The sequence below is a fragment of the Ambystoma mexicanum genome, chromosome 2q, assembly GCF_040938575.1.
Source record: "Ambystoma mexicanum isolate Mex_15411 chromosome 2q, UKY_AmexF1_1, whole genome shotgun sequence".
NCBI lineage: Eukaryota > Metazoa > Chordata > Amphibia > Caudata > Ambystomatidae > Ambystoma > Ambystoma mexicanum.
In genome coordinates, this window is record NC_090924.1 from 1347509643 (window position 1) to 1347535255 (window position 25613).

Here is a 25613-nt window from a genome sequence, read left to right on the forward strand (position 1 = left end):
CTGATCTATGCATGTTACGCCCTCATCATCCGGTCCACTCACTTAGTCCATTCCACCCATTTCATCCGTTCCAACCACCGTGTCTGTTCTGCAAGCATCATCTGTTTCGCCTACTTCATACAATTCACACACTTACTTCATACAATCCACACGCACTCTACACCCGCTCCGCACTCTACACCCACTCCGCACTCTACACCCGCTCCGCACTCTACACCCGCTCCATTCTCTTCATCCGTTCAAGCCGCATTAACCGTTCAACCCACGTCATTCGTCACACGTACTCGATGCGTCTCATGCACTCCATCCGTACCATGCTCTACATTTGTCTATTCCATTTGTTCCGTTTAGTTCATTCACTCTTACAATCCACGCCATCTATCCGTTCCATACACTCAGTCATCCATAACATGTATTGATCTTTTCCATCCTCTCGTCCACTTTAATCCTCTTGTCCACTATGTTCCTCTCGTCCATTTAATTTATTTCATCCATTTCAACCACTTTACTGCTTTCATACAAATTGTTCCTTTCATCCATTTCACTACTTTCATCGCCTTTACTCGTTCTATTCAGTTTGTCCATTTTAATTACATTAGTGGTTATTAGTTTTCGATTTATTGTTCGGATCATGATGCTAAATTGTTATTTATGATATAGCAGTTTTGGGATAAGGTCATTGAATTGCTGTTATCCAATTTGAGTTAAGAGTCGATTTTAGGGGAAGAGCCATGTTTTGAGTAATTTACGGAAAGACATGAGGTCCTCTGAGTCGGATGTGGGGTGAGAGTGTGTTCCACAGAGAGGGGGCCAGGGCTGAGAAAGATGATCCATCTAACCTGACTGAGTTTGTGTTTGGTATGACTAGAAGGCTGGCAGAGCTTGATTTTAGAGTACGTGCAGGATGATAGGGTTTTAGTTTGGCTTGAAGATATTGAGGTCCGGTTTTATGCATTGATCTGTGAGAGATGCATAAGGTTTTGAAGGTCACCCTTCGGGCAACCGGAAGCCAGTGTAGAGTTTTGAGGGCTGGGGAGATGTGATCTCTTGGGCCAAGCGCTAGTAGCAGTTTGGCGGCAGCGTTTTGTGCTCTTTGTAGTTTGGTTAGTTGGCAGAGGGGATTAGCATACTGCAGTCTTGACATAACAATTGATAGGACCGCAGAGAGTCTGTTGGGAAAGGAGAGGTATGGAAAAATGCGCCTCAGAGTTTCAAGGTGGTAGTGGCAGGACTTTGAGATGTTGTTTACTTGGTGCAAGAGGGTTAGGTCTGAGTCTAGGGTGCATCCAATGTTTTTTACTGAATTAGAGGTTGTCTTCGAGTTGTCCATGGCAGATGGCCAGGGTAGTGGGTGTGGAAGAAGGTCGGTGTTGCCACACACCATGATTTCATTTTTGGAGGGGTTTAGCAAGAGGTGGTTTGTGGTCATCCAGTGATCTTTGTCGAGGAGGCGAGGTCAGGTTGGCAGTTGGGTTTTGAATTCAGGAGTTTTAGAATTAGTTGAGTGTCATCGGCGTAGTTGTAGCACAGGATATTGTGCAAACGGATTATTTGTGGGAGGGTGGCCATATAGAGGTTAAACAGGAGGGCTGATAGGCATGCTCCTTGTGGAACTCCAGTGTTGACTGGTCGGGCTTGGGAAGAATAGGCGGAGAGTACGGTTATTTGGTTCCTATCATTGAGGAAGGATGGTATCCATTTGAGAGCATTTCCCCAGATTCCCAGGAAGTGGAGGCGGTCAAGGAGGATTGAGTGGTTGATTGTGTCAAAGGCGGCGGATAGGTCAAGAAGGATTAGTGTGGCTCATCCCGCAGAGTCTGCAGTGTTTTTAAGGTCATCCCAGATTGCGGTTCGGGTAGTTTCGGTTCCGTGTCGGGCTCTGAAGCCTGATTGGGCGGGGTCTTGGAGGTTGTTGGCTTCGACAAAGGCATTTAGTTGGGAGTAGGTGGTGCGGTCAATGAGTTGGGCAAGGAACCTGTTGTTTGAGATGGGCGGTAGTTTTTGGGCTCGAGAGGGTGGAGTGAAGGTTTTTTTATGAGAGGTTTGACATGAACCGTTTTGAATGCGTCGGGAAAAATTCCCAAGTAAAGGGAGTCGTTCATGATGGTTCTTGCGTGTTCTCCTGCGCAGGCAGATGCGAAAATATCTTTGAGGGTTGAGGCTGGGCAAGGGTCCAGCGAAGAGCCAGATGGTTTGCGGGCAGAGAGAAGTTTGATAAATTGGTCAGTTGATATTGGACTGAAGAAGTCGAACGTCGGTTGGGTGGTGGTCGCTGGCAGTGGGATGGCTGGTATGGTGGGTGGATTGCCAGGTGGGTGTAAGAGAGCTAGTTTGTTGGTTAGGGTGTTTGTTCTTTCGAGAGCTGTGGTGTAAAAATGGAGTGAGAGTGAGTCACACAGTGATTGTGAGGGAGTCAGAAGGGTGGTGGTACATGATGGTTTGGTAAATTCGGCGATGATTTTGTGAAGTTCTTTGCTGGGGTTTTTACAGTTTAGGATTCGGGAGTTGTAATGGACTTTTTTTGCTTTCCGGATTTCAGTCTTGTACAGGCGATGGTGCCGGGCCAAGGTGGATCTGCTCAGGGGTGTTTTGTCTTTCCGCCATTTGCATTCTAGGGATTTATATAGTTGTTTAGTGGACTTCAGTTCAGGTGTGAACCATCGGGGAAAAATGCCATGGCGAGCTGATGGTTTGCAAGAGGGGGTGAGTGGTATTAGTGAGGTGTTGAGCCATGAGTCAAAAGCGACGGAGGTTAGGTGTTTGTTGGGCTGGCGGGTAGGGGGAGGAGACTGAAGGAGTGCGTCGGCTAAATCAGGAAGGATTTTTAGTTTCTTCCAGCATTTGCATAGATTCTGAGGTTCTGTTTGGGTAAGGGGATTGCGTTGGGTGAGCGAATGGTGAAAGAAACACTGTAGTGATTGGACCAGATGATAGGGGAGGGGGGGTTTAGATGTATCAGGTTGTGGGAGCTGAAGATGGCATCAAGTGTGTGTCCTTTATAGTGAGTCAGGCCGTTTGTGGGTTTGGAAATTACTCGCGTTTAGGCCGTCAACCAGAGAGTGTGTCATAGGGTTGATGGGAATGTCAAGCCATATGTTGAAATCTCCTAGAAGGGTGAGCTTGGGATGGTTTAGTTGGAGGGTGGCAATAGAGTCGCAGATGTTGTTTGCGAATTGTCTATCGTAGCCGGGGGGTCTGTAGATGATTAGCAAGCTATGGGAGAATGAAGGGGGGAGGGATAGTTTTACGAGGAGTGATTCGCAGGAGGGAATGGATGGTTGGTTGTCGATGATTGAGGCATGGAAGTGAGACTTGAAGGCGATTGCTATTCCTCCTCCTCTAGAGGGACGGTTCAGTAGGATGAGGGAGTAGTCAGTGGGGAATGCTTCATTGGCGATAGGGGCAAAATCGTCAGAGAACCAGGTTTCCGTGATAAAGACCAGATCCAGTTTGTCAGAGGCTAAGAGGTCAAAGATGCTGTATCTGTTTTTCGCTACAAATCGGGCATTAAAAAGGATGCAATTTACTTCGATAGAGGAGGATAATGCTCAGCCAAGTTTAGGCACAAACCAGTCCTCACTAATGTCAGCAGAAAATGTGCTGCTTAGGTGCATGCATAGGAAAATGGAGCTGGTATAGGGCAATGTTCAGTAGCTCTTTGGGCATCACTACTTGCCTGTGCTTTTATGTCTCCAGATGATGTCTGTGGGTGACTGGGTGCACCTTTGCTTTACCCATAATGCATTTTCCTCTGCTGGAGCTCTTGCCTGAAACTCAATGATGTGTTCCTTAGACAGTGCACTGTAAGCTTTTGGTAGTCTTCCTTGCTGTACTGCTGTAACAAGTATTTGGCTTTCTTTGTGAAAGGGCATATAAACCGCTTGCTTTGCAGCTGCGTCCAAAGCTGCATTTCTGCGGGATACTAAGTCTGTTCCTTTGGAGTCCGCTGCGCACTTCACTATGGCAACATGCAAAGGGCCTTTCAATGCTTCAATTAGTCAAGCTAGCAAGACTGCATGCTGAACTGATGACTCATCTGTCCGTCTGTAACCTCTACTCTTCCTTCTTGATAAACCTGAGTGTACTGTAGATGTCATATAGGCTGAGTCAGTGTATATGCTGACGTCTTCATAAGCTGCTATCTCTAGGTCTTCTATGAGTGCTACAAGTTCTGCTGCTTGTGCGGAAAAAAAGTGCATTACTACTTGAAACTATTCCTCTTAATTCTTTACATATTTTACGACTGCTGCTTCCGTATGTCTCTGACCACCCTCCTGATCTATGATTGAATAGCCATCTACATAGTACACTTCTGCTATGTCCAGAGGGTCTTCACTCACTCTGCTGTATTTGTCTGACTCTTCCTTATATACTGTAAAGTCATGCACTTTATCCTGAGGTTCAATGGACTTGGCAATGTATGTGGTTGGGTTGAATGTGTGGCACGCCACTATGGTATTGGTTGAATTTGTCCAAGAATCCTCATACCCACGTGCTCTCTGTGTGGTGAGTGTTGATTTGCTCCTCTCTAAAATGGAGAACACTACTTGCTCAACATACAAAGTGAGTGGGCATCCCATAACTACGATGGCTGATTTCTGCACAACAAATGCTGCGGCTGCGAATGCCTGCTCACATAGGAAATGGCTTTGCATTACTGGATCCAAATATCCACTATAGAATGCTAATGGCTTGTGTTGTGTGAGGATCGCTGTGTGAGTATGGCTGTCATGACCTGTATATTTGAATGTGAGAATAGTAAGAATGGTGTATTATAATCAGGTGTTGCTAGCACTTGTGCACTGCTGATTGCTATTTTTAAGTCCTCAAAACACTCTGCCATTGATTCTGTCCATGCAATTGTTCCCTTACTTTTTTGTGCTTCCTTGAGTGCCTGCAATAGGGGTTTTGACATGTTGAGCAATCAAACACCCATGTTCTGCAATTATTGCATAGGCCTAGGAATTGCTGCATTTTTCTTATTGTTTTGGGCTGTGGTGTGTTCCTCACTGCTGTGGCTCTCTATGAGTTTGATTTTAACCGTTCCTATGTTGGTTAGTCACCCTACATCATGAGGGTCACTGGTAACATTCTGCATTACATGTAGGGTTGGATATTGTATGGGCTGTCCCTGTGTGGGTGTGATCATATGTACTTGGCCTACGTTGAGCGGTTGTACTGATCCTGGGGCATACATTGGTAATGGGGCTGTGGCTTGTTGTGGGGCATAGCATCCCTGCATTTGCTCTCGTGCATAATATGGAGCTGGGATTCTCCTGGGTGGTATTGCATGGGGAAGTCTGCTTCAACAATCCTTAGGCATGTGTCACATCTTCCCACATATGAAACATGCTCCCCCAAATCAAGGGTGCATTCCTCCTACTCCTCCCTCTCATCCCCTTTGTGAAGTATTGTGTGCCCCTTGTATCCCTCTCATATCCTGCAATCATTGTGTGGTACATTTACTCCATCTTGGGATAGTCCTGATCGTTGTTGTTGGGTGCCTGTGTGGTTAGTTACCACTGCTGCTCTGTACTGGCTACCACTAGCTTCTTTTGCACTAGTTTAGCTTCTACGCACTGCACCTTTTCTTCCGCTGCCTTTTCACTCTCATGCTTGCAAGAATGCACTATGTGTGCCTGTATCTCACTCGACCCTTTCACTTCCATGCCTACGATTCTTTCTAATTTCACTTGTACTTCAGTAGGAAGACATTTTCGAAGCACATGATAGAAAAACAGTATATTCTTTTCACACGTTTCTCCTGTCTCCTCTCACCACATTTCCTGAATGGATTTGATATACATTGCACAATCTCTGTCATGCTTTATTGTACGTGCCATTATTGCACCTATATCCGGTCTATCAGGGTATGCCCTTCTCAATGCATCCCACACACAGGCTCAGCAATTGTTAAATACAGCACCATCACGAGCATCATAATCGCACTCCTGGGTACCCTGCTCATTCCCAAATTGTATTTGTCTGATCTCCAATTATGCTAGCTCATAGGCTTTTCATATCCCCAATTGCTAAAAAGGCACGTGCTGTATATTTTTCAACTGCACTGATCCACTTACCCACTCCCCCCGTAAGACGTGGCAGCATTTTGATTACATTATTCATGTCCATATGTGGCCATGGTATATAATGCGTTCTGCCCACCTCCTCCAGTATCAATGAGATAGCCTTCCTTGTTTTGAGCAATGATGTTTTCAAGCCTTTTTCCTCCCTTTAGCCACTGCCATGGTTGTAGGACATGACTGTACTCATTCTCCCCAAGTAGTTCGCTCTCCCTGATCCTCTTCTGTTTCCCTATTCAATTCACTCTCTTCCTGGTCACCTTCACTTTCAATCACTTCTGATTCATAATCTTTTACGTCTTTGATTACGCCTTTTGCAATTTCAATAATATTTCTCCCGCTGCCCATGTTTCTGTAGCTACTGCAGGACAAGGCCCCTCCCTTTTACTTGTCGCCCTTCGCAATTTTTCCTCTGTCTTGCGTATCGCGGCTTCTAAATCTTTGCACTTTATTTTCTAATTTCACTATTGCTGGGTCTTGTCTGCTGCTTGGCGCGCTTGCTCCCCTTAGTGGGTTTCTTTCAGAATATGCTGTGGGTTTATATCAGGGGTTTCGATACCTTGCAGCCGGTTTAAAGGATAATGGCTCATTGCAGGCAGAGCTGTCCGCTGTGCAGGCGCTGCAGCCTGTGCTGACTGGGTGACTTTCTCTGCACTCGTGTGGGGTAACGACTGTGCATTTGATGTTTTGTTCTCAGTAAAATCACAGTGAACTGTTCTATGATGCCCTTGTCATGCGTGCCCTCAGCTGGCCAGGCTGTAAGCATTTTTCCTTCTGTTCCTACCACCCACTCGTGGTTATATTTCACAAACGTTTCCCTATAGGTGGGTAGTTCCCTACATATGTGCTCTAAAGGGGTACTAATTTATCTTCTATACAGTCAATCACAGACACAATTAATTTGTATAAACATTAACACAAAATGAAATTAAAACAATGTCTTCAACAATATCTTATAGGGCCGCCCCTCTACGGCACTCTCCTAACTGTCTTCAAAAGCCACAAAGCATTAACGTCAATACAAAAGCCAACACCTGAGCACAAAATCACTGTGCGCTCATGTGCATAAACAGAAATGTTCAAAAGCCGCACCCCCTCCCAAACACAATCTCCGCCCCAATCTTTTCCCCACTTTAAAACCTTATTAGCATTTGCCTCTGATCATTCACCACTAAGAAATATACAATTCAAGGAAAAATCACAGTTCTACCATTTCTACTATTCTCTGCCTCTCACCCCTTACCACGGGCTGAGGGTACAGTCCTCGATAATGCAGGACCTCCCACTCTTGTTTCTAAAGCAGTGCTACCCCTCCCTCCTTTAGTGTGGGATGTGTATACCTCACTTACCAAGTTTCAGTTTTACCTGACGTCACCGCTCCTTGCTACAGGAGCCCTCTTAAATTTCTACTACAAGAGAAAGAAAAAGAAACAGAGTAAAACAAAACACCTTACGTACTTCACGCCTTCATTCACTCAACTTCCACATCTATAATCACTTTCCCGCTGTACTTCTCAAATCAGGTGAATTGGCTCGCAATGGTCACCAAAGTCTTTCAGGGCCGTCTCTCCCCATAATGGCCTGTACTCGAGGGGGCATACCAGGGGAGCCTGGAGTGATCAGGCAGGCCTTTCTGTGTAACCCTGGCACCTGCTACCTCCATGTGGTTTTTGTGCAATCTTATGCCCACTCCAGGAGGGCCTCGCTTGTCTCCAAAGTGTGGCGGAGGAGATCACAGCTTTCCGGAAACACCTGGATCCCTGTACTCGGGCCACCAAATATGTTGGGTAAGTCCCGATCCAAGTACAAAAATCATTCCAAAAAAGCCAAGGAAAAATGAATGCACAAGATATGAGAAGAACAAAAAGGTATTAACTGCCAAGGCAGGCGAACATCTAAACAGACATTTCATTACTTTCTAAAAAAAAGTCTGGTTTTATAGTGTGTTACAGAAAGGAAAAGACAACAAATGTAACAAGTCACTTTCCAGGCTTCTGATTCATCTGCATCATTTTCACTATAAGCATTTCCACACGTGTCCTACTTATATTGGATTACTCTAACCACATGACTAACTTTCATTATCAAAAACGTTCACTCATCAGCATTGAGCTAATCTCGTTTCTCATGCGCTCTAATTGGCTAGCTCATTTTGAAACATGTATCAACAACATACAACTTGTAATTGGTTGCTTCACAAGAGGTATGAGTGGAGTGAATGATTACGTATATTTCGACCAATCCCTTATGTTAGATGTGACAGTGTGGCCTTACGATTGTAACTTGACATCCTTTTCCTATTGACACCATCTTACCGCTGTCATCATTTATGAACCATTTGTACAATTTGCAACTAGTCGTCGGAAACATTTCTTGCCAAGCTTTCGTTTCTCATGAGTTCATCTATCCTATGTTTGACCTTTCATGTTGGGACTGCTTGGGAGTCTCATTCTCTTATAATGACAAAAATATGTGTATGCAATTATATGCTTATATGTGTATGTAGTTACTTAACTTGTGACCTCAAGGAGGTGTCTTCATTTCCATTATGTACATGCACTGAGGTTTATGTGTGAGTGTTAGGCAGAAACCTGTGCAGTTCCCTTGGGGACCACTGCAAAAGATTTAGGACTAGAGGTGTTGACAGTAAACCCACTTGGTAGCAGTCTGTACCACCCGAATTTACCTGGCAGCTGTGGCTGAGCAGTCAGACTTCCCTCAAGAAGAGTTAGGCAGTATTCAAAGTATACACAATAGGCACTCAGATACAATAGCACAAGCAAACACTGACCAGAGCTTTGGTATCAAGGTATATAATTATTTTTTTAAAAACACACTTATTGAAACACTCCAGCACTATTATGGTACATCACTCTAAACACAGTTACTATTATTATATATACATCCCTATTTCCTTATCAGACAAGTCTTAGTTAACACCACTTATTTCCAGACAGAGGTGAGTGCTTAACTATAGATGGCGCTCTAATAAGTTAACGGAAAAGGGAGGGAAAAAGGCAGAATGTAGGAAAATACACCACCCTAATACCTAGGAACTCTTAAGCAAGGCAGGAAAGTCCAAAGTGACTTGTGAGCCAAAGTCCATAGGCCGGACCCACTCTTGGAGAGAGTAGGGCACAAATGCACCCAAGATCACACAATGACAACAGGCTTAAAAAGTCTTGCAGGGAGTTCAGAAAGGTTTTAGTTAGGCTCAGAAAAGTTTAGCCAGGGTGTCCCAGACTAACCCAGGTCGAAAGCCTTGGGCTAAATCTACCCCATACAGTCGGTTGCAAGGGAAGCCAGGCGGAACACGGTACCTTATGTGGAAAGGATCCTCCAGCGGGGCAGTTGTTCCAGGCAGCGGGTGCAAGTCGCGGCGTCGTCCAGAGGAAGAGAAGATCTCGACATGGAGGAAAGATGAAGGTCGTTGCAGTGCCAGGGAAGAAACCAGCCGCAGAGTTTTCCGGTTAAAGGTACTACCCTTTGATTCGCGGTAGTGGTAAAACGTGGTATCCCGGTTGCCGGGGTGCTTGGCACAGGCAAGGTGGCCACGAGATGCTCCAGGAAGCGAAAAAGGAAGCAGACTGGTTATCCCCACCTGTCGAAGGAAGAAGACTCTCCGGGCTGGAGATCGCCTCTGTCGTTGGGAAAAGTGGTGAGACGGTTCAGCAGGGCTCCACCGGTGGTGACATTGTAGCAGGTCGGCTCATCTTCTCCCTCATCGGATTCTTAGGTCCTGTGGCGACTTCTAAAGTTCCAGTCCCCAAAGCCCTGCTTTTATGCAGAAAACCCCCATTCACTCAGCCTAGCTGTCACTCAAACATGCTAAGTGGTGAGCCGGCCGGCTCACCACTTGGGCCAATCAGGACGGAGTGCGACTTGAGTTGCCTAGGCAACTCAGTCCAGGGTGCCTAAATCCCCCTCCACCCCTCCTAAGTACCCCAGACAGAGTGGCATCACTTTGGAGGGCTTCTGTGGAGAAGCCCGCCAAAAAGTGGAACAAAGAGCTCAACTTGGGTTGGAGTCACAGAAGCGAATACGAACGCCATTTTAGAACCGAGTTCTGGCAAAAAATACCAACCGGCGAATTAATAATAAATAAATAAACCGGCGGTATGTCCGAGGCTATAGGAATTAAATAATTAAAGTTGGTAGCCTCGAACAATGGGAAATCCCATAGGGATATATTCGCGGTCGAATATAAAAAGTAGTATCCACTGCCACCAGCCAAAACTCGATCAGAGGGGACGGAGACGTGCCCCCTCGACTAACAGACCCCGGGGTAATCGAATTGACCTAATCCTCATGTTTGGCTCTCTGCCTTTTGTTTGTCTCACACTCGTGCCCACCCTGATTGCCTTTAAATGCCATTTTGGTGTGCAGGGACAACAGCAAGGACATACGTTGGTGAGGCAAGGTTTGTGTTTGTTTATGGGCAAAAGCAGTATGAAAATGTTTACCCTGGAAATATTAGCATATAATATTATTTAGATAACATGGGATAGACATATATGTTATTTTTCGCACTCTCCCTGTTGTATATTCATGAGGGAAGCATGCATTTAAGTCAGTGGTGTACCTCTTATGCTTTGTGTGAAGGTAGCTGCTGAGATGAGGATTATAAAAACCCATGACATATTTCAAGAGAAACTCTATTCCAAAGAAGAACGTATTGCATAACTGAGACAGCCCATCTCTGCCACTTACAGTATCATCAGGAAGGTGATGGCTGTGTTCCTTTATTTTATTTTATTTATTGGGTAATTATAAGGTGTCTATACACAGTGTGTTTTGAGGTGCAACAAGACAAGAGGGTGTGGGAACAGGGAGGAAGAAACAAGAAATTATCCTGCTAGGCCTTGTGACATTTGGATTGTGCAAGTGCAATAAGAGAAGTGCAGGGGAGAGGGGACAGGAGGGAATGCCGGCCAGGGCGGAAGGGCCCATGAGAGAAGCGAGTGCCTGGGGAGGCCAGGTGGACAGAGCCAGGGGAAAGCAGAGAGTGCAGGGGGATGGAAGGTCCACTAACTAAGTGCGGGGTAAAGGGCTGTAAGGCCATAAGGGTGCAGGCCTGGTCAGGCTAGTGCAGGGGAGGGGTCCAGAAGGGCAAGTTGAGAGGGGAGGATCAGGGGAGACCAAGTGCAGGGGTAGGCTGAACTAGGGGGGGCTGGTACACTGAAGGAACCAGGCAGCCAGACAAGAGGCAGACAGGGACATTAGAAGGGGAGGGGCAGAGAGAAGGAAGAAGAGAAAAGGAAGGCCTTGAGAAACCTCCGGAAGGTAAGGAGATAAGGAGATCCGGTTCAAGTCTGAGATGGGCAGGGGGCCCATTCCAGAGGGAAGTACCTGCAGAGGAGAGAGATCTACCCCCCACTCTCTGCTGTTGTAAATCCGTTCAGTAGTTTTCTTTTAAACATTAAACAACCAAAACTTAAGGCAAAGAAATGTGTGATATCTATGTCCGCTCCGCGGACTCACTTCCCTGTTCGGTCCACGGACTGGCCTCTGGTTGGCCAGAAAATTTGCGGACTTTTGCATGGTCCACGGACATCGGGACGCGACCGCTGATTGGGTGGTGAGAAGACGTGAAATGCGTTGGTTTCCCTGAAACGCCTGCCAGCTTGGATTTGTGGCCTTTTTGGGAGTCCGCGGACAGCGCGGTGAAAACATAAAATAAAAGCAACATTGCACTTTTCAAACTCAACAAACTATCTCTGAGGATGTGGAGGGATGAGGATGGGATATGGCCACAAGAAGCCAAAAAACAGGTTGTTTCACCTTCTGCACCCGCCATCGACCCCCCGACAGTCCACAAACACTCCAGATGTCCTGGGGCAGTCCTGTGGTGTTCGCAGACAGGGTTGGGGAAAACCAGTTTTTGGATGGCTTATAACTGTTGCGCCACTCAATGAAACTGCATGTAATTTTGCAATATTATTCTAGAACTAATCCTGAATGGTTTTGCAAAGTTTTGTGGGATTCTGTCAATCAAGAGGGGGCATAATTAGAGGGGGGTCCCAAAATATTGTAAAGGCATTTAAATGTAGTGTCATTTGACGACTCTGCACAACATTTGGAAAAACAATTTTGGATCTATATATAAATAGTTTTCTAAATTTTGGCGGGATTTTCTCAAAAGAGGACAAAATTAGAGGGGGGCTTTCAACATTTTTAGATGACTTATAACTTTGTTGCTATTTGACGAATGTGGACAAAGGTTTTGAGAAAGATTATAGACCCAACCTTCAATGTTTGTGTAAAGACTGAATGGATTTTGTCAAGTGGGGGCTAAATTATATGACTATTATATGTACACACATTTTGAGACTTTTTAAAAAATAAAACATGGGCGGATTTCAAGCAAACTCGTGAGGAGTATTGGCAAGGACATTAAAGCATGGTTTTGCAAATGTGCCTGTATTTTATTTTTTGACAAGCGTCATAATATAAGTACAAAAAATAGTCATATACCTTTGGTGACTGAGGTATAGCCTGTGGCCGTGGGCAGTAGCCAGATTGTCTGGGTCATGGCATAATGTCATGACGCGGACAATCTGGCTACTGGCATGACCGCTAGGGATGAAAAATGGTGTTAAAGTGCCTATGTCTACCTGGGCCCGGCTATGTGCTAAAGTTATTCGAAGGTAGGATAGGTATGAAAAGGGAAAAAGTGCTTGCGGTAATATGTTCATAGGGTTTTGCAGGCTGCCATGGCAAGGGAAGAGGGGCTGTGTACGGAGCTCCCCCTTCTCTTTCCATGTTGGCTATCTTGGAAAAGGATTTTGTTTGTTTGTTTGTTTGTTTGTATATTTTTTAAATATTAAAAGGCGTCTGACTATAGGAAGAAAAATATATGTTTTAGCACCCTGGGTTCCCGCTTTGGGAACCAGGGGTGCTAATGGCCTTTATCCCCCATTTCAGGGGCTGCAATGGATGATAATGGTCCGTAGCCCCCCTTATTTATTTATTTATTTATTTATTTATTTATTTGTTTGTTTGTTTGTTTGTTTGTTTGTTTGTTTGTTTGTAACATGCCAAAGCCCGCAGACATCAGGCTGTGTGGTTACAGTATTCACTGCATTCAGTAGTCAGTGCATTTCACTTTGGTAGCTTTAGCCTTTGGTACACTCCCAACAGTATCAAAGAACTGGCACACCCATGATTCGATCTTGGTGCTAGAAGTATGCACTTCCTCTACCTCATCGTCTTGGTCCTCTTCATTGTCTTTGAAAGTACTGTGCTTTTTTTTGGTGTGATGTTCCTCCAGCTGCTGGTGGTGGTGGCTCTTAGGGAGGAGGGATGGCAATAACTGATGCAATTTTTAAGAAAAATAGCAGTTTTGATAACATTCTTCCAAATATGTACTGTGTACTAGATTGGTAATGGATAATGAATAAGAAAAGGTGTAGGGGGTGTGCAAGGTAAATTTTGAAGTTGAAAGTTCCAAGATCAGCAGAAAATGCAGTTCCAAACTATCTCCGAAGCACAGATCAATTCACGAAGTGCAGACGCCTTTGCGAACACGTCACCATGCCACGCGCAAGTGTATGATATAATATGATATGATATGATAGGATATTTATAACTCGCTTAATACCCAGAGGTTTCTAAGTGCGTACCCGGGGATCGAACCTTTGTTGCTCCATGTCGTCTTGCTTCCAAGGCGAGCACGTTGCCCCTGAGCTATCCTCCCAAGACTATTGTCACGTGGCACTGTCCAGAAGGTCTGCGATTAAGTCAGACATTCCCGGACATCTACAGATGCAGAATTATTTCAAAAAGTTGCAAAAAGTGAATAGACGTGTTAAAATTATGCTATAAGGTGGGAAATGGCAGTTTTAGGGTGAAAGTTTGCAAGTTGGACAGAAATATTGCTTATTGGCTAAGTATGATATTAGTAAGTTGTAGGAAAATAGCATGCACTGGTAAAAACCCATGAAATTCACTGAAAAAACTTTGTTAAAGGGACATTATGGTTAAGTTGCACTACTAAAATCCTATGAAATTCAATTAAAAAACTTTGTTAAAGGGACGTTATTTTTAAGTTGCACTAATAAAAACCTATGAAATACAATGAAAAACGTTGTTAAAGGGACGTTATGGTTAAGTTGCACTAATAGAAACCTATGAAATTCAATGAAAAAACTTAATGAAGGGGACGCTATGGTTAAGTTGCACTAATAAAAACCTATGAAATTCAATGGAAAAACATTGTTACAGGGACGTTATGGTCATAGGTAAAACCGAAAAACCTCAGAAATTCGCCAGTTATGGTAAACTAAGCAACCATAACTCATGGCACCACAGTGCACTGCTAAGACTAACACCCAGGACATCAGAGATGACATCACAAATGACCTATAACCATAACGTCCCTGTAACAATGTTTTTCCATTGAATTTCATAGGTTTTTATTAGTGCAACTTAACCATAACGTCCCGTTAGCAAAGTTTTTTAATTGAATATATATATATATATTCATAAACTCACCAATGTGTAACACAGGTGTGAGAGAGCCGCACTCACATACAATTGTAGTTGATGGATTTAGCAGTTGTGAGTTCCATAGAAATATCAATGTCCAAAAATGTCAGGTTAAAATCACCTTTTTATACTTTGTAGTCATGTTAAAAAAAAAATGTCCATTTCGCACCCAGCAAGATTTCAAGGGAGGCAGAAGCAAACTGATGACGCGTTTCGCTACTCCTGGTAGCTTGGTCACATGATTCTGCTCTCGTTGGTTCACTTAATTTATTCTAACATGCACAATGAACTATTTGCATAGAAAGAGGATTTGACTTTGCTCTTACATGGGTCTATCTTCTATTTTGATTACATTTTAGACCTCAGCAATGCATTACAAATACGATACGGCCATTTTGGTATTCCCATTTTCATACAAGGCATTTCCCACATTACTTCCTATAAAATAGGCATTAAAATGTGCAATTATATGGGCTCCTATCATCGTGGCGTGTAGGACAGCTCAACTCAAAATAAATGCCACTTTGAACATTCGGCACACTTATGATAAATACGTCCGCTTTTTTAGGGACAACCATGTGGTATATTAAAGCGCATGCTCTCATAAGGTGCTACATGCTTATATAACATATTAGTTTTCATAGTCAAATTATGTTCCATTACTGCAGAATGCATTATTAGTTTTCATAGTTATAAAGTGACTGATTGTTTTAATTGTTGTAAAGTGCATAATTGCTTTATAGCAGATCATTTGATTAAACCTCCTATTTACAGATGCTAACATGCTAAATGCTAACTGTCAGCTTTCTTTTTTTGGACCAAATAAAAGTCATTTCTGTATGGCCATGTACCATAAAATGAATATTCCTTACTATTTTGTATCTTAAATTTGGAAATAACAGTAAAATACACTAAAAATATGGAGTACGGTGCTATGTGCTAAGTGCAATATTGGTGACCTAATCGAATGAACTATTGTTTCTATAAAGTGTGTGGTACTCATGCACAAAACAGTCTCTTTGCCTTTATATATTAGATGCTATATATAGGCTATCAGGTAGTCATATTTTATTGGCTATGTTGTGCCAAGTGTCTATCACATATGTCTAAGCATAATGATGGTGGTGGCCTATTGTTGATTCGATGGTTGTCCTACTACAACAATATTTATTGTCCACTTTGTAATTCCTGGCCAACCCTCTCTACAAAAGCTCATAGTGTGTGTGTGTGTGTATAAACTAATTTAAAATGAACCAACGTTTATAATTCCTAAAGTAACTTCGAAATAAAATCAAATATTGTACAAAAAGAGAAAATAGCTCCATGCACCATCTCATATAATTCTATGACATCCATCCTGAATTTTGGTCAAACCTTGTGGGGTTGTTACATTGTATATTAGTATTTCTTTACTGTCTGCTTTCATTGAGACATGGAAGTCTAAATATATCAGCTGAAAAAGAGGATGACAGATATAAAATGTCAATAATGCAGTGTATTAAATGCAAGAAAAGGGGGGAAGGATTAGCTATGTACTTTGGAGATATAAGGTAATTGATTTTGCTAAATCATATTGAATTGTTCATTCTCCTAAAAAGGTATAATGTTCTTCATCAACATTTTGTCCCCCAGGGTTCTTGCTCTCAAAATCAATGATGTATCTAGTCTCTTGTTGTCTGAGCAATTTCTCTTTGTCACCACCCCTAGGTCCAGCTTAAATTCGATGTAGTTCAAAAAACAGTTTTCCATCATGGCTTTCCCAAAAGTGTCGGGCCATTGGATACATAAAATCTTTGTTTTTAATGGCCCTCACATGCTGCAAAATCCTCATTTTTAATTTGAATTTTGTGCTCCTCACATACCATTTATTGCACGTGCATTTTAGTACAGATACAACATAATCTTGATCACACGTGATCTTGTTTTTAATATCTATGATGGTATTTAGAATGGGGTGTTGATAGGTACTGCAGTCAAATGCAAATTTGCAGATTTTGCATTTGGTGCACTTGTGGAATCCCAAAGTTCTTTGATCCAGCCATCTCGTTTTCATTTTGCAAGTTTTGTTTGCCATTTAGCTACTGAATAGGCAATCTTTAATAGATTTACACTTGCGGAAACTAACATTGAGGTGCGTACCCAAGGTGTGATTTAGATCAGCGTCTATCATCAATAGCTTCCAATGTTTCTTGAGAATGTTTTTGAATGTCAGCGCTGATTCTCTGTAGGTCAACACCAAACGGGTTGCATCATTTTCTTTTTCATCAACTTCTATATTTGTCTTTTCCAGCAACAGTGCTGACCTCTATCGTGCGTTTGTGCTTTTATAAATGCTTGCTCGATGATCCTTTTAGGATAGCACTGTTGTTGAAAACCCCATGCTGTGAGCTGACTTTCTTTGTCGTATGTTTCAATACTGGAACAATTTCTCAGTAACAGAATACATTCCCCATAAGGAATACTCCAAATTAGATTCTTGGAATGTGCACTTTTTGCATGTAGGGGGATGTTGACTACTGTGGGTTTCTGAAATAATTCGCTTTTTAATAGTTCATTTTCTACAAAGACTGTGACATCAAGAAAAACTGCTTTTTTAGAACTGTGTGTTTCGGTAAACTCTTAGTTGAAATTGTTGTTGTTGAGATGTTGGACAAAATCAATCCATTCTTTCGGGCATCCTCTCCATATGATGAAGTGGTCGTCAATATAACAATATCACATTACTATCTTGCTAGTATGCATTTCAATTCTTTCTTTCCATACTTCAAACTTTTCCCAGTATCCCATCATCAAGTTGGCTTAAGAAGGGGCAAAGATAGTGCCCATGGCTGTGCCTTGTTTTTGTTTATAGTACTTTTGATTAAAAAGGAAAACCTTATGTGTCACGCATAATTCAATCATGGCCAAAATCATTTCAGTATGTCTTGAATAGTTGAGGGATCCGGTGTTTAGAAAATATGCACAAGCCTTAATGCCCCATTCATGTTTTATTGATGTGTATAGTAAGACTACGTCCATAGTGGCCAAAATATATTCAGATTCACATGGCAGTTCATCTATTTTAGATAGCAAATCTTTTGTATCTCTAAGGTAAGAAGGTAACGATGATATAAAAGGGAACAGTGTCTCGTCAATAAACGTAGACATATTTTCAAGGAGCGATCCTACTAGATTGACTATCGGTCTGCCTGGGGGTTTATTGATGTTTTTGTGTAATTTGGGCAAAAAAATACACCGTAGAAACGGTTGCGTGAGATTTATATAGAAATTTCAAATCTTGTTCTTCCAACATGCCTTTATTTTCCCAGTCTAATAGGAATTCTTGAATCTTTAGTTCCAATTCTTTCATGGGATTGTTGGCTAGATTTTCATAGCAAGCCCTGTTGTTTAGTTGTCTGTCATCCTCACGAATATAGTTGTTTCTATTCATGAGCACGATGTTTCACCCTTTATCTGAGGCTTTGATTATGCATTGCGGCAGTTGACTAAGTTCCTTTAGTGCATTTTTGTGTTTATTCTACATATTTGATTTGAAATCCTTATGCTGCTTTTTTAGAATATTCTTAAGATCTTCAATGACAAGGCTTTGGAAGGCTTCAATAGAGTTTCCTGCTGCCATAGGAGGGTTACATTTTGATTTAGACTTCAGTTTACTCTTTTTGTAACATGCAGTGTTTATATCTAGATCATCCAGATTGACCGCTGAGTTTTCTGAGGTTACCGTTCCTTCTTCTTGCAGATGTATAAGGGTGGAGAGTATGCCAAGGTCTTCTATGGTTACTTCAATCTTACCCTCTTGTACTGCTTTAGGTCGTTCTTTTTCGGTGCTGCTTGCAAAGAATTTTTTCAATCTGATCTTCCGGGCGTACTGATCAAAATCTATCCGGGTTTACACATAGTCAAAATTTGATGCTGGACAGAAATTAAGGCCTAGGCTTTGGAGCTGTTGTTGATCATCCATTAATTCATGATTGGATAGATTAATGACAGTAATTTTGGAGCTCTCTTGTAATGTTTCTTTATTTATTTTCCAGAGTGCAGCAACCTCCCTGAGGCATTCTTTGTTGAGCTACCTGCCCCTCTGCCCCCTCCTCGTTTTTTTCGGCCTCCTCGTCCTTGTACACGTGTGTTGTTTCCTCCTCTTGTTTGTTTGCCAATTCTTCCGTCTTGGCATAAAAGACGCATTTCTTCTAAAAAATGTAGTCGAGTTGTTGGTTCATCACTCTCGCTCCCTGTTATGTCTGATTCTGAGATGGACGGTTCTTCATCAAGGGCATCCTCACTAGTTGTGGAGATTTCTGTTTTCACTATTTTTGTTTGTGCTCTCAACTGGTCAAAACGTCTGGCAAATGTATAGGATCACCCGTTCTTGTAGTCTTCCATATCTCTCAGAAATGTGCGCTGTTTTCTTTGTTGGATCTCTTCTTTGAAAGTCCTTAAATTACTCTCCATGTTACTTTTTAGTTTTTGTCCTTCATCGCTCAACTTTCGTTTTTCTAGTTTATCTTCAATTTCTGTCATTTTTATAAGTATCTTTCTTCTGTCACTTCCGGCAAATTTGAACAGTGATTCGTGGCTGTCCCCCATTCTTCTAATATTTCCGGATCCTGTTCTTCAAAGGATAGTGTGGTGAGAATCTGCAAAGCTCTGGGAATCCTTTTTACATCAATGTAATTTTGAAGGGAGTATTCCTCCCACCATTTACTGACTTCTCTTTTTTGCAGCTTTTCGTACTCCTGTAACAATGTAATTTCATTATTTTCGGTTATGGATGTTGCATTAACCTTCACTGTGCTTGTGCTGTTCTTCAAGGTTTTGTTAAATAGGGTATGGGCTTGTTCTCTCCTCGCTGCCTCCCTACTCGCTTGGGCGCTCCTTCTAAATAGAATGTGTAATAATTGGGCTTTGTTGACTAATGTACAACAAACCGTGATGTTCTTCTTTATATACCACTGGTTATAATTTCCTACCTGCTTTATTGTGTTCCTCTACAAGCAGTCCGATATCTGTTTAGAACCCATGTTCCAACATCTGGGACTGTTAACGTAGGATTGCTTAGTTCGTCTCCATTGAAGGAGTTCATGATTATCAAAGCTAGAAAACGAAAGTGAAATAACCGTCCATACTTACAAACTCTGCGCCGTCGTCCCGCATCTTCCGATGATCCGGGTTTGCGTCGCCTGTTGTCAGCACAATCCAGTGCTTCCCTCGCTTAAGCGTTCAGTGGAAAAAAAATCTATTTCGCAATCCGAGCCGATTTCAAGGGAGGCAGAAGCAAACTGATGTTGCATTTCGCTACTCCTGGTAGCTTGGTCACATGATTTTGCTCTCGTTGGTTCATTTAATTTATTCTAACATGCACAAGGAACTATCGGCATAGAAAGAGGATTTGACTTTGCTCTTACATGGGTCCATCTTCTATTTTGATTACATTCCAGACCTCAGCAGTGCATTACAAATACGATACAGCCTTTTTGGTATTTCCATTTTGATACAAGGCATTTCCCACATTATCTCCAATATAATAGGAATTAAAATGTGCAAATCTATGACATCCTATCATCATGGCGTGTAGGACAACTCAACTCAAAACAAATGCCACTTTGAAAATTCGGCACACTTATGATAAATAATTCTGCTTTTTTAGGGATAGCCATGTGTTATATAAAAGTGCAGGCTCTCATAAGGTGCTACGTGCTTATATAACATATAAGTTTTCATGGTCAAATTATGTTCCATTACTGTACAATGCATTATTAGTTTTCATAGTTATAAAGTGCCTGATTGTTTTAATTGTTGTAAAGTGCATAGTGCTTTATTGGAGATCATTGGATTAAAGCTCCTATTTACAGATGCTAACATGCTAACTGCTAACTGTCAGCTTCCTTTTTTTGGACAAAATAAAAGTACTTTCTGTTTGGCCACGTACCATAAAATGTGTATTTCTTAACATTTTGTATCTTGAAATTGGAAATAACAGTAAAATACACTAGAAATATGGGGTAAGGTGCTATGTGCTAAGGGCAATATCGGTGACCTAATCGAATGGACTATTGTTTCTATAAAGTGCGTGTTGCTCATGCACAAAACATTCCCTTTGCCTTTATATATTAGATGCTAAATATAGGCTATCAGGCAGTCATATTGTATTGGCTATGTTATGCCAAGTGCCTATCACATATGTCTAATCATAATGATGGTGGTGGCCTATTTTTGATTCGATGTTTGTCCTACTACAACAATATTTTTTGTCCAATTTTTAATTCCTGGCCACCCCTCTCTACAACAGCTCATAGTGTGTAAAACGAATTAAAAATGAACTAACATTAATTTTCCTATATATATGCAGGCCTTACTGAAAACAGAATTAGGTACTGCAAAAGGGTCGATTTTTTATGCTTTTATGTGAAAAGGAACATGCAGAATTCATCTCCCTCTTCCTCTCTTCGCCCCTCTTTGGCCATCTCTCCCTCTCCTCCCCCTTTCTCCTCTTTCTCTCTGACAACACCTGACGAGGATTCTAGACAAGTCCAATCTATGAATGTGTCGTCCAAACAGGTGCTTCCCTACTCCTCCAGAACCATCAAGGACCATATTGACACCAGCCTTGGCCGATTTCTGTAATCACTCTCATCACTAGAACTTCCCCTCTCACCTTAAGCACTCCCTTGTACACCCCCTCCTCAAGAAGCCATCTGCCAACCATACCTGCCCGGCAAACTATCACCGGATGTCCATCACCCCTTTCCTGTGCAAACTCTTGGAAAAGCTGGCCATCTCCCAGCTTACTCTCCACACCAAATCGGTTGCTTGTCTCCATGAGCATCAGTCTGGCTTCAGAGCTTCAAGAGGAATGGAAACTGCTCTCCTGAACACCCGTGAATAACTGCTCTTTAATCTTGAACCCAGCAATCCTTCTGTCCTAATCCTCCTTGATCTTTCATCTGCTTTCGACGCAGTCAACCACGTTATCCTGATCAATCAACTCTGTACAAACTTTGGCATCACCGATCAGGCCTTGGAGTGGTTGACCTCCTTCCTTTTGGACCGCCCCTCCCAGGTCCAACTGTGTTCCTTTCTGTCTGCTACCTCTCTCTCTACCTGTGGGGTCCCCCAGGGCTCTATCCTCTCATCCTGGTTTTTCAACCTCTACTTGGCCCCTTTGGGCAACCTGATCTCTGCCTTCTCCTCTAACTTTCAGTGTTGTGTGGAGGACAATCAGCTTTCCTTCAGGCTCCCCTCAGCCTCCTCACCTCTCTCGCTCATTCCTAACTGTCTATCCATGATTCAGGATTGATACGCCTCCAACGGCCTCTGCCTTAATGCCAGTAAGATAGAGATCCTTCTCATTGGGACCCCTGATTTCCCTCTCTCACTATAGCCACCTGCATCAGGCCCTGTTCCCTCGCCTTCCCGGTGAGGCAAAAAACCTTGGTGTCATCTTTGACTCCACTCTCTCCTTCTCTCCTCACATCTCAGACTCTTCCCTTTCTCGCTTTCCACTAGAAGCTCACTTTCTCGAGAGCCCTGGTTCTCTCTAGGCTGGACTACTGCAACATCCTCTTCCTCAAGCTGCCTTCCTCCACTCTCGGCCCTCTGCAACTAATCCAGAATGGGACTGCAAGACCTATCCTTGGCCTCATGCCCAGAGACTATCTCTCCAGCCATGACGTCTCTCCACTGGTTCCCAGTGGCTGCAAGGATCAGGTTCAAGACCCTTTGCATTGTTGACAAAACATTCTGGGTCCGGGGCCCATGAGACATCCAACGCCCTCTTCCAAAATACCTTCCTTCTCAAGCCCTTTGCTCAGCTACCTCAAGCTCTCTAAGGGTCAGACGCTTCTCAGGGCAGAGAGTGGGGGGTAGATCTCTGTCCTCTGCAGGTGCCTCCATCTAGAATGGCATCCCTGCCCCTCGCAAAGTTGAGCCGGACCACCGAAGTTCAGGAAGCAGCTCAAAACATTCCTCTTCTCCTCTGCTTTCTCTCTCGCCATCTCCTGCTGACCTACCTGTCTGCTGTTCCGACTGGTCGTTTGGCCACCCTCAGAGTCATAATGGGTACCAGGCTCTTTCTGATCAGTCACCCTTGCACTGCCTCCAGGCCTACCGTGCGCTTAGGGGATGTAACTGTAATCCTACAGTCCCTTGCTCTCCTTGCACTACCCAGTGCTGCGCTGCACTGGCTGCACTTATTCAGAGCATTGCTGCCCTTTCCCTCCCTTTCTCCTTGCACTTCTCATTTCTCGCACTTGCACGATCTGAATGACATAAGGCCTAGTAAGATCGTTTGTCTTGTCCTCCCTCTGTCTTCCCTCCCTTGTCTTGTCGCGCCTAGAACCACTTGTGTACAGGCGCGTTATAAATGACTTATCATAGCATATCATACAGCTTGAATTTCCATATTTCATGTGAAAATGATATACGAAAAGCTATTACAAATCGCATGAGAGGTCTTGTATATTTAGGAACAGAACACACATATTGTTAGATTGTCATTATAAGAAAAACAATGCAAATAGCATAGTTCTCTTACAAGGGACTTTGGTAGGTCAGAATCAGGAGACAGACAAGGAGACATGATTTTCACCAGTTGTACACTTCTCTAGTCTTTCCCTAAGCCTATGTTAATAATCACTACTCTATACAAAAGAAAGTGAAAAAGGGGGTACCAGTCAGGATGTCAAGAATGCTAAATACAAATGCGGCTCTTTGTCCCAAATGCTATTCTAACCTGGTTTCTTTTCCTACTTCTCAAAAATAAAATAAATAAAACAACCAAGACACGCTTTAGGCCATTGCCCTAATAAAGGGTGACTGCCGGCTTCTGACCCCCATCCTTGTGTGTTTTTATCATAGGCCGTAGCCTTTGTGAACAGTCACATGTGTGCAGTTTGTGTACTGCTGGATTGTCGTTCTGGGGCACCAGCAAGGTCTTTCTGTGTCTCAAGTCAGTCTCTTTCTCCCCAACTCCGGGGCTCCACTCCTTCTCGCTCCCCATCCTGTGGTCTCTTCCTTCTTTACCCTCTCTGAGAATCCACTGTTCCTCTCTCCTCACTCTGGGGTTTCTTGGTATTCTCCCAACACCGGGGTTTGTCTCGCCACTCTAGGACTGTCTTCTTTCTCCTTTGCCTGCTCTGGGGCTTCCTAGTGTTCACCCCACTTTGGGGCTTGTCTCGCTCTCTCTCCACACTCTGGAGCATCTCGGGTCTCTCCCCGCTCCGGGGGTTTTCTCGCTTTCTTTTCCCACTTTGGGGCATCTTGGGTCTCTCCCCAGTCGGGGGCTTTTCTCCTTATCTCTTGCCTCGCCGCCCACCTCCAGTCTGTTGGAGCCACTGCGTACCTGTTTGTGTCAGCGGTTCTCCAGGGGAGGTTGGTGCTGTCTCTGCAGTGCTCCTCTCTCCACAGTGATGTTTATGCAAATCATATGCTATGGTCTATGCCGGCCGCTGAATCCTCTGCTTGTCTGGCCTCTTCACTTCGGGATTGTTTCGCAGTTTCTCTACAGGCAATTTCCTTGGCCCTCCATTACTCTTGCTCATTTTGTGTTGTGATCCTTCTCGCCAGGTGCGCACCACTGCCTGCGATGCCTCTTCTGGTGTTTGGTCTCTCCTGCTGGCCAAAACCCCTGTATGTGCTGCTAACTCCTTGAACTCTGCAAGATTTGGGGATTCTTTGATTTGACTGGTCCTTTTGCTGACATGCCTCCAGGGGCAGCTTTTCTTTTGTTTTATGTAATGATTGAGTATAATGAGGGTCAGAAGCCATGTCAGCCATTAAAGGGGCCATGTGGTTACCATACACCTTAGTTCCTATGGACCTCATGAAGGTGTTAGTGTCAGAGGGAGGGATGTTGTCTTAAGTCCCTCTCCAGGAGTTTCCTGTTCCCTAAGCCTGTCCACTAAGGGAGAGTCACCTCCCAAGGGATCCTGCTTACCATGTCCCCTAGGATGTGATAAGTGTAACGGGTTCACCTCTCTAGTTGCAAAGAGGGTGGGTCCCACTTGGGGAGAGGTGACAAACTCACAAGTACATCCCATGTAGAGTGCACATGCTGTGAACCTAAACTGTACATTTGAACCCAGGAAAGCCCAGATCTATTATCCATCATTTTGATCAAGGCATTACAACGGCTAATGACACATCTGCATTTACCTGAAGACAAAGACCTTGCTTCAAAATTACAAAAAATGCACTACATGCAGCCTTTATACTGTGGATTCATCAAAAGGGGTTTGGCCTCGATCTACATGCGCTTAAGAAAATCAATACATTCAGATGCTGTGTGAAGTACTAAGTGCATCAGATAAATCAATTCAATGTCATCCCAATCTATACAGCAACTCTGTTCAAAGAAAATCAGTAGCTGCAATATTAATTTCCAAGTGATCTGCCATACAGCTTTCCTATTCTTGCAGCACCCCAGATCTATGTATCTGATAAGTATGCACAAACTTCAAAATACAAATTACTGGCATACAGCATATTCCACAAGCAGGCATACTTATATAAACAGGTCTATTAGATCCCGCAGCCTTAGTGGGCAAGCTTAGATCTGGGGTGCTGCAATAATAGAAAAGCTGTATAGCAGATCACTTGGAAATTAATATTGCAGCCACTGATTATCTTTGAACAAAGTCTACTGCCCTGAAGATGACCCATTAGTCGAAACATGTGTCGGTTGTTTGGCTTTTTTAAGAATTAAACACTTGGCAGTATTTTGAAGATTGTCGTTTTTGTGAATTACCAACATGTCAAGAATGAGATAAACCTGTGAAAATAAATGCAATCATAGAGTCTTTTGCTGTATAGATTGGGACAACGTTGAATTGGTTTATCTGGTGCACTTAGCACTTCACACAGCATATGATTGTACTGTTTTGTTTGAGTACAGGTAGATCGAAGCCAAACCCCTTTTGTCTGAATTTTCTTTCTGTGACCCTCAGGCCTGGGTCACCAATGGACTCTTTCCATGTGGCTCTTACAATGTATGGTTTGAAACTAGCTAGGTAGGTCCACGTTACTCTTTTTGTCTGTTCATACTGA

At 43.2% G+C, this 25613-nt stretch overlaps 1 protein-coding gene across 2 annotated transcripts in view; it reads right to left on the reverse strand.

Annotated features, from left to right (window-relative positions):
• Positions 1-25613, reverse strand: part of OSBPL10 (oxysterol binding protein like 10) — a 2898140-nt gene that overhangs the window by 2516115 nt on the left and 356412 nt on the right. The window lies entirely within an intron of this gene.